This window comes from Equus asinus, chromosome 1, assembly GCF_041296235.1.
Source record: "Equus asinus isolate D_3611 breed Donkey chromosome 1, EquAss-T2T_v2, whole genome shotgun sequence".
Lineage (NCBI taxonomy): Eukaryota > Metazoa > Chordata > Mammalia > Perissodactyla > Equidae > Equus > Equus asinus.
Genome location: NC_091790.1, coordinates 137,965,279 through 137,973,858, shown reverse-complemented (window position 1 = coordinate 137,973,858; position 8,580 = coordinate 137,965,279). Strand labels below are relative to the sequence as shown.

Here is an 8,580-nt window from a genome sequence, read left to right as displayed (position 1 = left end):
TTTTTGTTGTTGTTGCCTGTGCGTTTGGTGTCATATCCAAGAAAGCATTGCCAAATCCAATGTCATGAAGCTTTTCCCATATATTTTCTTCTAAGAGTTTTGTAGTTTTAGCTGTTATGTTTAGGTCTTTGGTTCACTTTAAGTTAATCTTTTGTATATGGTGTGAGTTAAGAGTTCAGCTTCATTCTTTTGCATGTGAATATTCCATTTTGCTAACACCATTTGCTGAAAAAACATGGAATGCTTTACAAATTTGCATGTCATACTTATGCAGGGACCATGCTAATCTTCTCTATATCATCCAATTTTAGTATATGTACTGCCAAAATGAGCACTAGATGTCTTTTAAAACTAACATTAAAATTACCTTTGAGATTTCTCAAAGACCCCCTGGAAAATCACAATGATTTATACATTTATCTTATAAAAAGAGAGATGCCAGAAATGTTTTAGGTTGCTTTGATATACTTTATATGTCTGAATTAACTTATCACTATTATAAGAAATTCATGGGGAGAACTGTCAAATGAAAGGATAATTTTGTACAGATAAAATGTTCTTTACATAAAATTATCTGAGATTGTACATTGTGCAAAATAAATTGACGGGCTCAAGAGATTTGTTGATGCCTTCATTGTCCGTGATATGATCTTATCCAGGGGAAAATATTGATAAAATTCTTATGAAAGAGTTATGTATTATACCCCAATGGAGAAGCTTACTCACCTCAATTTTGACATTTTAGTTACTGTAATAAATCAATCTTATCAATTTAGTCATGCTATGAAGCAGGCAGTTCTGCTTCCTTGGTGGTTATAATACAAAAGCTATTCTTCACCAGATCCAGAGCTATAGTCTTAAATAGTTCTTCAAGAGAAGGACTTCAAAAACTTAGGTTATAATGAGAAAACATAATGTGTAATCTAGGTATTGTGAATTACTATACCCTAAAGCAATTTTCTTTGTTGAAAGATTGTCAGAAATAGCCTGAAAACACCACTTTTGCCTTATCAATAAAAAAAAATTTTTTTTAAACAAATCTGTTGAGTTTTTGAAGAATATGCTAAAATTGCAAGGTCATGAAAGGTGTTTTTAGTCTTTTTGATGCATAACATTTTGCTACATATTAATATTTTTTTAACATAAATTCAGTACTAAAAGAAAACATTTTATTTTAAATAGTATTTTTGACACAGTGGGCTTTGTCTTACGTGACTAATTCAAAGGAAATTAAGCACCTTGTTTTCTTATTGAACAGGAAGGAGTCTAAATTTATCTTTATATATTTTAAAACTTATTAGATATTAACATTTTAAATATTAAAAATTATTATTTTAAATAAATATATCGTATTGTTTGTTGATATGCTAATGTTAAAATATTTCACTTATGTTCACTTTTTATTGTATACCTTACAAAAATGGATGAAATGATTTTTTAAAACTCAGAGTTCCTAAGTGAAAAAAGATTAGGAAACATAGGGTTGTATAATTATGTATTAGTTCACAGATAATTTTCTTAATGAAAGCTAAGAACAGGTTTGTGTTAGTGAAAAAAAATTGCCCACAATTTTATAATAAAATAATTTCAATAGAAAGGGAAATTTTTCTAACAGATATATACATAAATTTTAATTGTGTCTGGGCATTCATTAGATTCATATCTGTGGGAAAGTACCATTTAAAAAAATATTGAAGCCACTTGATTTAAAAATTTTACTGAAGTTTGAAATTCCTTGTTTTAGAGGAGTATTTTGACATCTTATCCATTTTATAAGGCATCTAGATAAAATGGGCGTTCTTAGCAATATTTACATAGTAACAATTTGGCAGCCAAAAATGGAAACATACAGCCTTTGCAGTTTCAACTTAAATAGGAAGAGGACAGCCCCCCTTTCTTTTCTTCAGCTGTTGGTCCTCATAAATTCCAATATTTTGCTAATGGCAAATTCAATATGCCTGAGACTTTCAAGAACGTTAAAGCCTTCCTATTCTTGCTGACACTTAGGCAAGTACTGGATGGCTTCCGAGCCTTCGGAAGAGGATTATTTTTAATCATTTTGTGTGTGCAGTCAAAGAAACTTCAGAAAAAAGGGTTCATTGAGGATACTTTTAGTATCTTCATAGCTAATCGTTGGCATCCCTCCAGCTTTAGAACTTATTTGTGGAAAGCTCTTTATCTACCTGCCCTGCATATGACCTCTAGATTCCAAACAGTGGTTCCAGGTGTCATCCTGAGGTTCAAGGATTTACACAGGGCATTTTTTCACTCTTAAATTAGTATATTCAGATTATGTGTGAGCATTCTGGGCTACAGTTTATGCTGTTTATGTTGCCACAAGAATATGCAACAATGGACTTTGAAGTTGGCACCTACCAGAGGAAGTACTTGGAAAACAACAAGAACAACAACAACAAAACAACTTTGGACAAACAACATTTTTTTAAAAACTTTTTATTGAGATTATGATAGGTTATGACCTTGTGAAATTTCAGTTGTACATTACTGTTTGTCAGTCGTGTTGTAGGTGCACCACTTCACCTTTTGTGCCCACCCCTGACCCCCCTTTCCCCTGGTAACTACTAATCTGTTATCTTTGTCTACATGTTTAACTTCCACATATGAGTGGGGTCATACAGAGATTGTCTTTCTCTATCTGGCTTATTTCACTTAACATAATTACCTCAAGGTCCATCCATGTTGTTGTGAATGGGATGATTTTATCCTTTTTTATGGCTGAGTAGTATTCCATTGTATATATACATATATATATATATATATATATATATATATATATACACACCATATCTTCTTTATCCAATCATCAGTTGATGGGCACTTAGGTTGCTTCCTTGTCTTGGCTATTGTAAATAATGCTGCAATGAACATAGGGGTGCATGGGACTTTTGGAATTGCTGATTTCAAGTTCTTTGGATAAATACCCAGTAGTGGGATGGCTGGGTCATATGGTATTTCTATTTTTAATTTTTTGAGAAATCTCTGTACTGTTTTCCATAGTGGCTGCACTAGTTTGCATTCTCACCAGTAGTGCATGAGGGTTTCTTTTTCTCCACAACCTCTCCAACATTTGTTGCTTTTTGTTTTGGTTATTTTTGCCATTCTAACAGGTGTAAGGTGATATCTTAGTGTGGTTTTGATTTGCATTTCCCTGATGATCAGTGATGATGAGCATCTTTTCATGTGCCTATTGGCCATCCATATATCTTTTTTGGAGAAATGTCTGTTCATGTCCCCTGCCCATTTTTAGATCAGATTGTTTGATTTTTTGTTGTTGAGTTGGTGAGTTCTTTAGATAGTATGGAGATTAACCCTTTGTCGGATATATGACTTGCAAATATTTTTTCCCAATTGGTGGGTTGTTTTTTTGTTTCAATCCTGTTTTCCCTTGCCTTGAAGAAACTCTTTAGCCTGATTAAGTCCCATGTGTTTATTCTTTCTATTGTTTCCCTTGTCTGAGAAGACATGGTGTTCAAAAAGATCCTTTTGATGCTGATGTCAAAGAATGTACTGCCTATGTTTTCTTCTAGAAGCCTTATGGTTTCAGGTTGTACCTTTAGGTCTTTGATCCATTTTGAGTTTATTTTTCTGAATGGTGAAAAAGAATGGTCACTTTTCATTCTTTTACATGTGGCTGGGACAAAGGACATTTTTGAGGGGTATTCTTTAGAGGAGGAGCCTAAAGCATTTAATACTCTGAATAGCGAAGGAAATTTTACATGTTGAAGAGGCCCCATTCTTCATCCCCTACTATCACCAGTCAAATCAATCCTATTATCGAGACTAAAAAATAAGAAACTGAATGTATTACTGTTAATTTGAATAGTATAAGCTTTAGGTGGTGAACAAACTATCTGCTGTCGCTCAACCATGCCTAAAGAAACGGAAAAGAAGGAAGAAGAGATGTAACCAGGCAACAAGCCACTGCAAAGCCAGCTGAATTTTGGGTGCAAAAGCAATTATATTATTGTTGAAGTAAGGAATGTGCCTATTGCACTAAAATATTTTATTAGAAAAAGAAGTATCAATGAAATCATACTTCAGAAACATTTTTGAAAGAACAGCCTCTCTAGAGCCCTGTTATCTCCTGCTATTTCCAATTCACCTGTTCCCGTTATTGACAATAACTATTATAATGCCAATCCCAAACCTGGGTGTTTATGCAGTTGTTCAGCAAACATTTATATACCAGTTAGACTGCTGCTATAGTGTGCTGATGAGATGATGAGAGCCCGGACAGGGCAAAAAGAACAGAAAAGATAGGCTTAAAATATATTTGAAGTAGGATGTATAGAATATGGAGACTAATTGGAATAAATGAAGAAAAGGAAGTGTGAGATTTTAAAAGAGGATATAATCATGACTCTCATGCAAACGTAAAATAGATACCTGGCAAAGATTTTAACTCATTAATTAACGAGGGAGTCATAGATGTTACAGTTGATTCAAATGAGAGTTAAGGAATCACATATATATAAAGATTAAACTTGCTTAAATTAATTTACAAATAGTTGCAAAACTGGCTTATTCCATGGGAAATAGGGAGAAATCAATTGCATTTACCCCAGATAAAAATCCATATGCATGATCTGGGACAGCAATCATCAGAATTGCTATCAGTTATCTGCAACTTACAGAAATTGTAAAAAACACATTGAAAATTACAGAGAACCTATAGAATCAGCTATCAGTAATGGTGTGCTTAGACAAGTGCTGAATTTTCTATTGAAGACATTCAGTAAACTTTTTGGTCCATTTCAAAAAAGGGAAAGTAATAGGTTTAATTTTAAAAGTTTTGAATTTACATTCCACAGAGATTTAAAAATGAAAACTGCCAAATGTTCTCTATATTTGACATTTGGTAATTGCTGTTTCTTTTTCAGAAAAGACCGATAACAAGGCTCATAGAGTCTTGAAATATTGATCTGGATCCACCAAATGGAGCACAGCAGAACACTGTTAAGAAAATGGACTCTTAAGTCAGAGTGTCGAAGTTCAAATTCTGACATCGTTACTAACTAGATATTGACTTTGAGAAAATTACTTGCTTTGTCTATAACTCAGTTTCTTCATTGCTAAAATGAGAAAAATAATAGTATTTAATTTATAGGGTGGTTGAGAGGATTTCATTAGATAATAAATGTCGTGTACCTGACATACAGTAAGCACTCAGTAAATGGTATCTATTAGTATCCTGAGAAAAAGTCTATTAGCATTGCTAGTCTTCTGACAAAGAGTACATTTTGATGGAAGCTTATATAAATCCAAAAACCTTTTTCTGATTACAACATTTCCCAGTTCCCTGCAATTTTCAGTCACACACGTCCTCAGCTCTTCCACCTTAAAAGCCGACTTCCCATAAGATGCAGGTAGGGGCTTTATCAGGATGGAAGAAAGAACCATTGCCAACTTCAGCCATCTCATCTCATCATCGCTTATGCCTTCTTGGTATCTTAAGTCCCACAGCACTTACCTGTCAGCAGTGAGTATTTTTCAGATAAATCTGGAATCTGACACTGTGGCACCCAAAATATTGTTTGGTTTCTTTCCCATAGCAAGTATTTATCGATCAAATTTTTTTAATCAAAAAAAATTCCAAAGTTACATAGATCCTACATATCAAATAGGGAAAATAAACATTCTAAAGCAAAAGTGAGAGCACATTAATAATGAGAAATGCTGAACCACTGTTACCACAATAAAAAAAAGAATCAAAAACCACACACACACACATGCTGAATGATAGATGGCTTAGAGAAATTCAACTGCTAAAGAATAAAGGTAAAGAGACACTGAACATGGCAGTTGAATACATGGACTCCAGCCACTTCAGTAAGGAGTCTGCAGTTTCTTTTAAAATTGCAATTAAGGCCTTCAATAATCTCAGCTAAATCTCGGCTACGATAGCCGAGATTTGATAAGAACATAGATCAAATTATTAACCAAACTGATTCAAGGTAATGAGTTCATGCCTTTTTTCACTTTCTGTACATTTTACCCTGTTCTCTGAATTTTGTACAATAAATCATTTCAATGTTTAATTAAAAATAAAGGACACCAAAACCCACAAAACTCTTAAGAATGCCCTTTTGAAGCCTCAGACAGAGTAGAAGGGAAAGATGTAGACACATAAGGCAATATAAATCAAATCAATTTATTTTTCACTAACCACCATACTGCTGTGTCAAAATAACATTTTCCTATGTCATTAATACAGAAAATATTATTCCTATATTGGGAATACACTTGAAGAGTTATGGAGCACCTGGCAAAAAAAAGTAGCCAACTTTATGATAGAAAGTTCTATATTCCCTTGCTAAGTGCACTATTGTTATTCCAGCTTAGGCAATGGCAAGTAAGCACTTCTGTTAAAGTTATTTGTTAAAATAAGGTTACTTACTCCCGAGTTTCCATGGTAACTACTTTTTTGGGGTATATGTGTAAAAACCACAAAATTAAGAATGGAGTTTCTTCCAGAAGTAGGTTCCACAGCACAAGGCTGAGAGGTGAGTGGTCTGTGTTTGAATGGACGTTAGAATGGATTCACATTTCTGGTCTTTTTGTATGATCATCATGTAATGTTCCTCTACAGAACTAAAGGAAAACTCCGAAGTGAGAAGAAACAATCAATAAGGAATCTAACTTCAAAAACAGGGAAAATGTTTCTTTTAACTGAGCATGCGAATGGACTCAAGGTGAAGAGCTGCGAAAGTAATTCCCTCACAGTGTTTCTTTTGTTTGCCCCTAGAAAGGAATGCATAGGTTAGACACATCGAATTCCTTTTCTATGGTAACAGCAGTTTTCCCCAGGGCAACAGGAAATAGGAAGGGAAAATATTTGTGCAGGTCTGAGGTGGAGTCACAGAGGTAAAATCAGGCTTGACCAGACTCCGACTTTCCCTTCACCCAGGACCCCTTGCTCTCCTGATCTTTTCCTTTCCTTATTCTCTCAAAGCTTACTCTTAACACTCTGACATAAATGCTCTTAAAAGTAAATACTGATTATAGGTTTTTATTTTAGGTATTTACTCACAACAGGGAATATGCTCATGAACACAAAGAATGATGCTTTAAGGGTGGCATTTAGGACCTAAAGACAGGTTAGAGAGAGAAGAATTCTTTGGTGAGCTTCAAATTACACTTCTATAGCTGCCGTCTTATAAATCTATAAAGTTAGTCCTGTCTAGAAAGATTTATTTTTTTTCTATTTCTACTTGTGGTAAAAAACGCATAAAACTTACCATCTTTATCTGTCTAAAGTGTACAGCTCAGTAGGGTTAAGTATATTCACATTGTTGTGCAACGTATCTTCAGAACTTTCCACGTTGTAAAACTGAAACTACCCATTAAACAACTCTCCGTCTCTACTTGCCCCCCAGCCCCTGACGACCAATTCTCCTGTTCTATGAATTTGCCTACTTTAGATACCTCATATAGTGTTGGTCTTTTTGTGACTGGCCAACTTCACTTAGCATAGTGTCCTCAAGGTTCATTCATGTTGTAGCATGTGACATGATTGCCTTCTTTTTAAGGCCGAATCATATTCCATTGTATGTATATACCACATATGTTTGGGTTGCTTCCACTTCTTGGCTATTGCGAATAATGCTACTATGAACATGGGTGTGCAAATATCTCTTTGAGATCCTGCTTTCAATTCGTGGGATATATGCCCAGACATGGGATTGCTGGATCGTATGTTAATTCTACTTGTAATATTTCAAGGAACCTCCATACTGTTTTCTACAGTGGGTGCACCATTTTGCATTTCTACCAATGGTGCACAAGAGTTCCAATTTCTGTATATCCTTGCCAACACTTGTTATTTTCTGTTTTTTTGAAAGTAGCTATCCTAATGGGTGTGAAATAATAGCTCTTGGTTGTTTTGAAGATTTATATTTTTTGATACAACCTTTTATTTGCACTGGACCATCCAATTTATAAATGTTGCCTATAACCCACTAAATTACCATGTCGTATACCTAGCAAACAATGATACAAAAGAATTAAAAAGCTTAATGATTTCTCAAGACTCACAAGAAATTACTGATAAATCGGGAGTTTCTAGCTACAAATCCCCCAACTATTTTCTTAATTCCTGGAAGCACACATAAATTCCTGGCTTCCAAATTCTGTTATTATATCTTTATGCTAAAATATGTATTTTTTTACTACCTAAAATGGATGCCACCAAATTTTTATGAAGAACATCCATAGAGCCATGTTGTATATTTCTACATGTTAAAATAAAAAGGACTCTTTACAAGCTACTTAAATGAAAATGAAGAGGAAATGATTTCTGATTAATAATAATTATTATATAATGCAACTTTTTGGTAAAGCTGTAAGAAAATGTAAAAGCACATAAATCTGAGGCAAGAAAAGGAACTCTGTTGAAATAACATAAATTTCAAAGAAATTTAATGTTTCACAAAATATATAATGTTCTATTTAAAAGATGTTATCTTGAGGGCTGGCCCCGTGGCCGAGTGGTTGGGTTCGCGCGCTCCGCTGCAGGCGGCCCAGTGTTTCGTTAGTTCGAATCCTGGGCGCGGACATGAC

The 8,580-nt window shown here is 34.2% G+C and overlaps 1 non-coding gene across 1 annotated transcript; it reads right to left on the bottom strand.

Annotated features, from left to right (window-relative positions):
* Positions 1-229: 229 nt before the first annotated feature.
* Positions 230-335, bottom strand: LOC123288357 (U6 spliceosomal RNA). The gene has a single exon (XR_006532034.1). It is a non-coding gene; the product is annotated as a U6 spliceosomal RNA (small nuclear RNA).
* Positions 336-8,580: the final 8,245 nt, after the last annotated feature.